The following is a 9,266-nucleotide window of genomic DNA, read 5'->3' on the forward strand; positions in this document are numbered from 1 at the left end:
AATACATCCATCAATTCATGCACTTTTTAATCCTTCATGAGACCTGCAGAGATATATTGTTGATTTTCTTTGGCTTGATAAATAAATAAAATAGATAATGATAAATATGGAAATAAAATGTATATTTAGTATTGTATCTAAAATAATAGAATACTATGTTGGACTTAAAAACATAGTATTTTAAAATACTAATCAATGTGGATGTAAAATTAAAATTAACATTAACTAAATACAAAAAAGCTGCTGTTTTGTTCTCTTAAAAAGAACTGAATAAATTAATCCATACAAGCTTTAACAGTGAAACAAATATTTGCGTTTGTTGTATGTTGTAGCTGTGTGTGTCCGGTTCTCCGGAGAACCTTCTCTGGGGAACCTGCAGGTTCTGCTGCGCTGCAGCCGGCGGCCAGCAGATGTCAACGTCGTCTCCTGCTGAGGAAGAGGACGATCATCAGCTGCTTATCCGTCTCCATCTGAACTCTGCAGCCAGCGAGGACGGATCCGGGAGTCCACATGGACCCCCATGCAGGACTCGCTGCAGATCCTGCCGTCTACGATGTTCAAAGCATGTCTGCATGAACATGTACGATAGTTTAATGCAGGGGTCTCAAACTTGCGGCCCGCGGGCCAACTGCGGCCCCTTGAACGCTATTTTGCGGCCCCCTACCTGAAATTAAAGCTTGGTGTTAGCGCGGCCCGCACGTTTTTTTCTTCACTTTATCTGCATGAGTCGTTGCCCTGTGCGTTTTGTATTTTTTAACCCCTGCAGTCTACCATAGCTCAGGCTCATGACAACAACACGAATTAGCAATGTTGGTCACTTGTACCGTAATTTCCGGACTATTGAGCACACCTGAATATAAGCCGCACCCACTAACATTGGTCCCACTTTTTTGTGGAATACTTGATGCGGCCCAGCCTCACCCAGACTCTACCTTTAGCAGCCCGCCGGTTAGTTTGAGACCCCTGGTTTAATGTAATGTCGCCAAACGCAAAGGGAGTTTTCATTGGTGTTTATCTGCTTCACTCGCCCTGTGACCACCAGAGAGGAGGCGGGGCTTAGCACCAGAGAGGAGGCGGGGCTTAGCACCAGAGAGGATGCGGGGCTTAGCACCAGAGAGGATGCGGGCTGTTAAAACATAAAAACATAAAACATATTTTACTAAATATATGGTCCTTTAGAAGCCGATGTTATTTTGTATTTTTTAATTAATCCAACTTGAGTTTAATGTTTTGCTTATTGCGTATTATACGTGGTATATTATACTATACTTATACTTATTATACTTAAAGGTTGAGTAGGTGATTCTATTCAGAAGTCGAGATATAATTAATAAATAAATCCAAACAATCAGTGAAATGTGTCTACCAGCCAAAACGTCGGTCCACAATCAGTAATCTGCTGCTGTTTGGTGTTGAATGTTCGGAGCCAGTCTGACTTTCAATCAGCCGGCTCCTACGGCCCCCCCGGACCCCACGGCCCCCCGGCCCCCCTGGCCCCTCAGCTCCAGAAGCTAATTTAAAGCTGCTCCGGGCCTGCCGCTCCACATAACAGACCTTAATTGATTTCCCGTTGTAACCTCAAGGTCTTGATGACATTCTGGATACACTCGCTCTGCCTCGGCCAATGGAAACGCCTCGCTGCTGCCGGGGGCGGAGTCACCGCCGGCGTGGGGATCTGTGGGGGGATGGGGGTCAATAAAAACTACTGGGATGCAGTTCTTTAGTGGGTTTGTGAGTCCCTCTGAATCTATTGAACCTCTACTACTCAATGAAATGTCCGTATTCATGATCCTCAGAGGATGAACTTGGGGATTTATAAAGTGGCAGGTTTATACCTTATACATTTTTTATCTGTGATGAGTGATGTTATTGGGATAATATGGTGAATCTGTTATTTTTGCCTCATGAGTGAGTCTGTGTTTACAAACACATCTGGTGTGAGTCACACACCTGCAGCATCCAGGACAGTCTATCGCCGTGGAAACGGGCTGATCCACCGCCTCATTAGCATTCAGGCGGTCACACCGGCAGAGCGACCGGAGCTCAGAGCCGAGCAGCTGATGTGAACACGACATTAGTTAATCTGCTGGATGATCCGGAGGTGACGGAGCCGGGGAGAGGTTTCTAGGATGCTAGAATGTCGGGTTGCCGTGGCAACGGGAGGCTGCGGAGGGGAAGATAAGCAGCGATGGTTGCCATCCTCCACAGTCCGATTGTGAAGGACGGTCAGAGGGCTGTTGGGAAAATGTGTTTTTTCTGTTCACATATGGAAACAGCTGAAATTAAAAAATCACATTTTTCAAAAAAAAAAAAATCTGAAATAATTTCTTACATTTTAAGTTTACATAATTATAAGTATTTATTTAAAATAAATAATTATATCATTATTAATTAAAAAATATTATAAAAATTATAGAAAGATAATAATATACAAAAAAATAAGAATAAAAATAAAAATATTTAAATATTTAAAATGATTTCATATTTTCATGTTCCTGACATCGGGTCGGTAAACGTGACCCGATGTCTTGGACATGGAGACGAACGGCGTTCCCACGAGGAAAACCAGAAAACAGGACATTCACACAGGAATGAATCAAGATGAATGAACCGCCACACACACACACACACACACACACACACACACACACACACACACACACACACACACACACACACACACACACACACCCTGATCCATCATGGCCGAGCCCCGGGGCTGGAAAACCCCCCGACAGCACTACGGTTGTTTTTATCGAGATAACGGCCGGCACTCGTTTAAAGGTGTCGTTGTGATTTATGAAAAACATTTTCCCAGCAGGCATCTGGATTACCATCTCGCCCTCGCCGGGAACAATGGCCGTATGGGAGCTGCAGATAACAACGAGTACTTCTGTTGTTCCATATGTTGATTTCTAAACACGCATTTCCTTTCTGGTGGAAAACGCTCAGAATAACGTTAGATTTACTGTTCCAGCGTTCTTATTGTTTGTTTCATTATATAAGATAATAAGAGACACCTCAAGACTTAAAGGTCCAAACCTCATAAAATATTTATATTTCATTTGATTAAAAGGTTAAAGGCCTAGAGAATGCTATATGTATTACATCTCACTAACCCTGCTGGGTTTAACTAATCCTGCTGGGTTAAACTAACTCTGCTGGGTTTAACTAACCCTGCTGGGTTTAACTCATCCAGCTGGGTTTAAGTAAGCCTGCTGGGTTTAACTAATCATGCTGGGTTTAACTCATCCAGCTGGGTTTAACTAAATCATGCTGGGTTTAACTAACCCTGCTGGGTTTAACTCATCCGGCTGGGTTTAAGTAAGCCTGCTGGGTTTAACTAATCATGCTGGGTTTAACTAACCATGCTGGGTTTAACTAACCCTGCTGGGTTTAACTAATCATGCTGGGTCTAACTAACCCTGCTGGGTTTAACTAATCATGCTGGGTTTAACTAACCCTGCTGGGTTTAACTAATCATGCTGGGTTTAACTAACCATGCTGGGTTTAACTAATCATGCTGGGTTTAAGTAAGCCTGCTGGGTTTAACTAATCATGCTGGGTTTAACTAACCCTGCTGGGTTTAACTAATCATGCTGGGTTTAACTAACCCTGCTGGGTTTAACTCATCCGGCTGGGTTTAAGTAAGCCTGCTGGGTTTAACTAATCCTGCAGCTGATTCGCTTTCATTCATCACTTACTGAAGTCCTCACGTGTCGGAACAGAAAATTCTGATCCAGCATTGCAGATTTATCATGAATGTTAGGAACGAGGAATTCTCCTTATATACTTGTAATGTAAATTCTTGGTCTATGGATACCAAAGACTGCTTTTCATTCCCATATCTTGAGGTCAGAGGTCAAGGAACCCTTCTGAATATCACCATGCAGCGTTTTCAGGCTGGATGGATTCCTCACGTTTCCATTATGAACCTGCAGCTTCACTGAGCCTGAAGAGAATCATATACAACAGAATGTAGAAACACATCTTCATAAACATGTTTCAGAGCTTCTGGCTGCGGAATACGAACGCTCCGGTGTGTCCTGGATATTTGTTTGAGACGACAGGAAACGAGAAAAGAGAACAAAGCGTCTCCCACGTCGACTCGCCTGGAGAGGAAACCCGTCTGTCACTCACCGCCGTCTTTCATCCTCCACGCCGTTCGGTCTGACGGCTCGCTGCTCGCCGGCAGCTTTGCATTGACGGAACGTTCATGGCACGCTGCGGAGAAACGAGTGCTGACCAGCAGACTCGTAAAGAACGAGTCCAAGACGACGGAAATATGTAGGTGAGCTGCCAAACGTCTCTGGCAAGAAGAAGAAGAAGAAGATCGGCTGCAGTGTTACGAACATTAATCTGAGTTATCACCGCCAGAATATACAAACCTCTTCTTAATGGAGATTCATTTACTATTTAACCCTCGGAAATGATACTAAAATCACTCTGGATTCATCTTATTCAATAAGCCCCGCCCCTCTAATACAGCCTGACCAATCACAGTGTAGCGTCGTCTAGGTGACGGCGGTCCGACACCAAGACTCAGATCCGGGTCGGTTCTGGGTCGAGCGACAGACGTAGTATGAAGAGAGAGAGAGAGTCCACACAGGGAGGGAGGGGTCAAACAAACACAGGACTTTGACCCGGCAGACCGCTGTTAGGGTCAAAGTAAAAGGAAACCGTCCCCGCCTCCTCTCTGATGCTAAGCCCCGCCTCCTCTCTGGTGTTTGATGGAGTTGTAGGTTCTTATTTAAAATAAATGTGTAGTAAATTAAACATTTGAATCTTTCTTCCTGTTTTCTATGCTTGTTGTTGAAGCGATGACTCATCACAGGAAGTGACTCACGGGACGCCACTAATTACTTTTGAGGAAATTATCTGCATAACATGCAGGACCGTCTCCGTTCAGCGTCACATGTTCTTCTTCTTCTGCGACCTCAAGGAGGGCAGTTTACCGCCGCTGACAGGGCCACTTCCTGTCACGCCGCGGCGCGTTAATGCGACTCGTGAGTATTGAAAGTGGAGTCTTCACCTTATTGATCCGGGATGTTCGAACATCCATCATCCCTGAGAGGCTCCATAAAGCTCCTCTACTCATCTCGTTACAACACATGACACCGCCGCCACCGCCGCTGATGGATCACATGTCGGCGTCCTGATGCCTGGATGCCGCGGTGGCGGGAGAGCTGAAGGACGGCCGGCTGTTAACGCCCTCCAGAGGTCGAACACCTGATCGTTTATCAACGTCGAGGACGCACTTTCTCCTCCGGTGAAATACGCGCTCTGAGATGATGTCACACATCACAGGAGGATTTACTCGCCGCCACCAGGAAGTAGACGGGACCGACTTTGATGCCAATACGTTAAAATAATAGTCATAAATGTCATTGTAATGAAATCACTTTTTACATCTAAATCCTATAAAATAATATGTTAATCTATGACAACACTTAGAGGAGTCTTTTATTTTGTAGGAACACGATTATTTCAGCTGGAAATCAAAAGCTCCTCAGTTTTGTGGTGTTATGTATAAAATAAATACAAATTATATCCGATTAAATTGGGAAAATCAATGCAAACATTTGAATTGTAACATTCTAATGAAATAAAAATGTCTTTTGAATAAAATGAAAGAAAGACCAGATTCTAAAGGAGCATCAGTCTCCTCACATTTAATCCATCGGAGCCCAGAAATCAATCAAAAGCACTGAGAATCAACACAATGAATTCAATCAGCAGTTTAACGTTTAACCAGGAATCTCTGATTAAAGAGAGAGATCGACCCGCTACCTGTCTCGCTGCCTGCAGTCTGTCGCTCAGTGCTCAGGTGGTCTCGTGGAAACGCCACACTGGGATCACGGGGGCCAGGCCAGGGGCCTGGGGGGGACCCTCCTGGACCCCCCTGGACCGTCCTGGACTGTCCTGACCCATCCTGGCCCCCCCAGGACCCCCCTGGACGTCCTCGTCCCCTCGCCACGCAGGACGACAGATGGCCGACTCCCCACAACAACAACACGCAGCAGAATGCCAACGCTCCCTCACAGCGAGGCCTTCAGGGTCACACTCGAGGAGGAGGACGATTCAGTGACAAAAACAACAACAATTTCTTATGTAAATATTCAGAGTGGGGGGCAGGAATCCTCATTCAGACTGGATGATGACCATGATGCGTATATACGCCAAACTCAGGTCATTTGCATCACTTGAAACTCGAAATATTCCAACTCGAGCGAGGTGGAGGAGACCAAACACGGAGCTACGACACCACGACTTCCTCCAGAGACGTCAGTGTTGCTTTGTTTGGTGGACGACTTCGACATGACTCCTCATTTCCACTCAGTCGGCTGCTGCTGACTTTCAGGATGGTTTTTTCCACGACAGAAACAAAACACGTGAACAGTCAAATGTTCATTCACACACACACACACACACACACACACACACACACACACACACACACACACACACACACACACACACACACACACACACACACACACACACACACACACACACACACAGACAGTGGGAGATTATGCTCATGCAGCCTCCGGGGAGTCAGACTGTTGCTGAGGCTGAGAAGCTTATTTCTGAGAGGAGAAAACAGAAAGAGAGAAAACACACACACACACACACACACACACAGCATCATAAAACTGTCTCTTCTCTTATTGGTCGACTGCTGATGATGTCACTGTCATGTTTAGGCTGTAGTTTTCTAAAATATTATGTTTAAATTTGCAAATGAGGAATCATCTCATTGTTTATTTTGGTGAATTTAGGAGAAAACTACAAATAGACAAAGCAGTAAAATAAATATTTCGACTCGTCTCTTATGACCAACAATACCTGAATATTTCATTCATAAATATATTATGAAATTTAAAACACCCGTAAGCTGTTTTATTCTGTTCATGTCTGCAGATTCAGTCTCATTTAAACGTCAAACATTAACTTGGATCCATTAACAGGAAGCTTGTGTTCATGTTCCCTCATCTCACAGGAACGAGACAGTAAACAAGAAGTAATGATGTCAAATCTACAGCAGGAAAACTTCAAAGAGGTACACGTTGTACTTCAAAGAGAGTATTTGCATATGTGCACAACGCCGAGTGTCTTATTAAGGGAAACAGCTGGATGTGAGTCATCCCCACATCTGCTGCTGCTGAGATTCTGGTCCACAACGGCTTCTTTGTCATAATCACAGAATCTCTGCTGATACGGCTGTTTCTGTTAAAAACACATCAAAATGTGAATTGTTTCAATTTAGAGTTGATCAAAGCATAAATCTACCTTTTAGATGAATTAAATGAATTAATAAAGATGTGGAACTAGAGAGATGTGTCTGGGAGTGATGAAGAAGAATCACCTGAATCTGCAGCTTCCTTCAGCTTTATGGAGATTCATGAGTTTCAGCTCATCACTTACAATCTGTACTGTATGACTTGACTCTCACGGCTCTCATATGTCAGAAAAACCCCATTCATGCAGACCGGCTCGGTTAGAGACTCGCTGGGAAACATCGCGGAGGATTTAGCAGCTAAAAGGATGTATTCACCTCAGGATTTGGAGGAGGAGACCCAATACGGAGCTAAAAGAGACACAAAGACTCAACGAATCAACGTAAAAGGTGCTGACGTGCAAATGTGTTCACTACTAAACAAGTGGAGAAGAAGCAGCTTTACTTTGAATCGAAGTCTCTTCCTCCAGTTGCTTCTGGATTAAACTTGTGTCCTTTAGCTTCACTCAGTCGGAGACTTCAGGTTTCCTGCATGTAAAAAGCTTGCAGCGTCTCTCGAGTATTAACATTAAGTTGGTCATGAATAAGCTTTGAGTTTCTCTTATTTATTTATTTTTTATTTTACCGCCAGCTCACACTTCAAAGAGAGCACCTCATCACATCCAGTGAAACATAATCCGTCCACACAAACATCTGTCCGTCCGTCAGGAACAACCCGGATCACAACATTCAGCATTTCACTTTCTCCATTATGGGTTTGTAGCTGAGTAATAACGGGGCGTGGAGCTGAGTAATAACGGGCCGTGGAGCTGAGTAATAACGGGGCGTGGAGCTGAGTAATAAAGGGCCGTGGAGCTGAGTAATAACGGGCCGTGGAGCTGAGTAATAACGGGCCGTGGAGCTGAGTAATAATGGACCGTGGAGCTGAGTAATACCGGGCCGTGGAGCTGAGTAATAACGGGCCGTGGAGCTGAGTAATAAAGGGCCGTGGAGCTGAGTAATAACGGGCCGTGAAGCTGAGTAATAACGGGCCGTGGAGCTGAGTAATAACGGGCCGTGGAGCTGAGTAATAACGGGCCGTGGAGCTGGAACATGTCGACTCAGAGAAGCGGCGCTTGCTGCTGCCGAGGCTCTGTGTTTGTCCTCCGCCTGCTTATTTATGCTCATTCTGTTTTTTCCATGCCGGTCTGACGGCGACTGTGGTTCCGCTGACTTCCTGCCAAATATGTGCCCTAGTTGCAGTTGGCAGCGGCTCTGCGGCCGGCCGCGGTCCAACGTGCACGCCCCTCCGACGTGCACGGTGCACCTGTCGGCCGGGCCGGGACACTGGAGGCCTGTGTCTACCTGCAGCCTGTTTACCGGGACGGGGTCCACGTCTTCAGGGCGGGGACCAGGATCCAGGATCACGCTGTCTGTCCTGACTCACAGAGTAAATATGTTTATGGTCGGCGTCGGAGAGCTGAAATCTCATTTCATCATCTAATTACAAGTAAAGTCTGTAACTCCTTTATGGTGGAAACTTTCAAAATAAAAGTCCTCTGTTGACATCGTCTCCTGGAGACAACTGTGATGGAACAGTGACTGGTGGTTTCTGGTGGTTTCAGTAGGTCCACGTGGGTCAGGATCCCTGTGGTGGATTATTAGGACACCTGAAGCTGTTTACACAGGAGGCGGTTTGTTTCCACCCCGGGGTCACTGAGGTCATCATCTGCTACCTCGGAGCAGACATAATAATAAACATTTTTAAAATAAATAAAAAAATAATAAAAATAACAATTATAATAAATAATGATTGTTATTAGTACTACTATTGTAACAATAATAATAGTAATAATATATTAATACTTTTACATATTTTGTTGTGTTTTATTAGTTCACTTTCCTTTTATTCATGTTGGTTTATGTTATTTGAGTATTTGTTCATACATTAATGTGCATGTGAAGCCTGGAGGAGGCTACGACGTCTGCTCCTCAGACCCCAGCGGCCCACCTGTGTCTGGTGACCTGTGACCCCCGGATTCTTCTT

Source organism: Eutrigla gurnardus (assembly GCF_963514095.1).
Source record: "Eutrigla gurnardus genome assembly, chromosome: 21".
In the NCBI taxonomy this organism is placed as follows: Eukaryota; Metazoa; Chordata; class Actinopteri; order Perciformes; family Triglidae; genus Eutrigla; species Eutrigla gurnardus.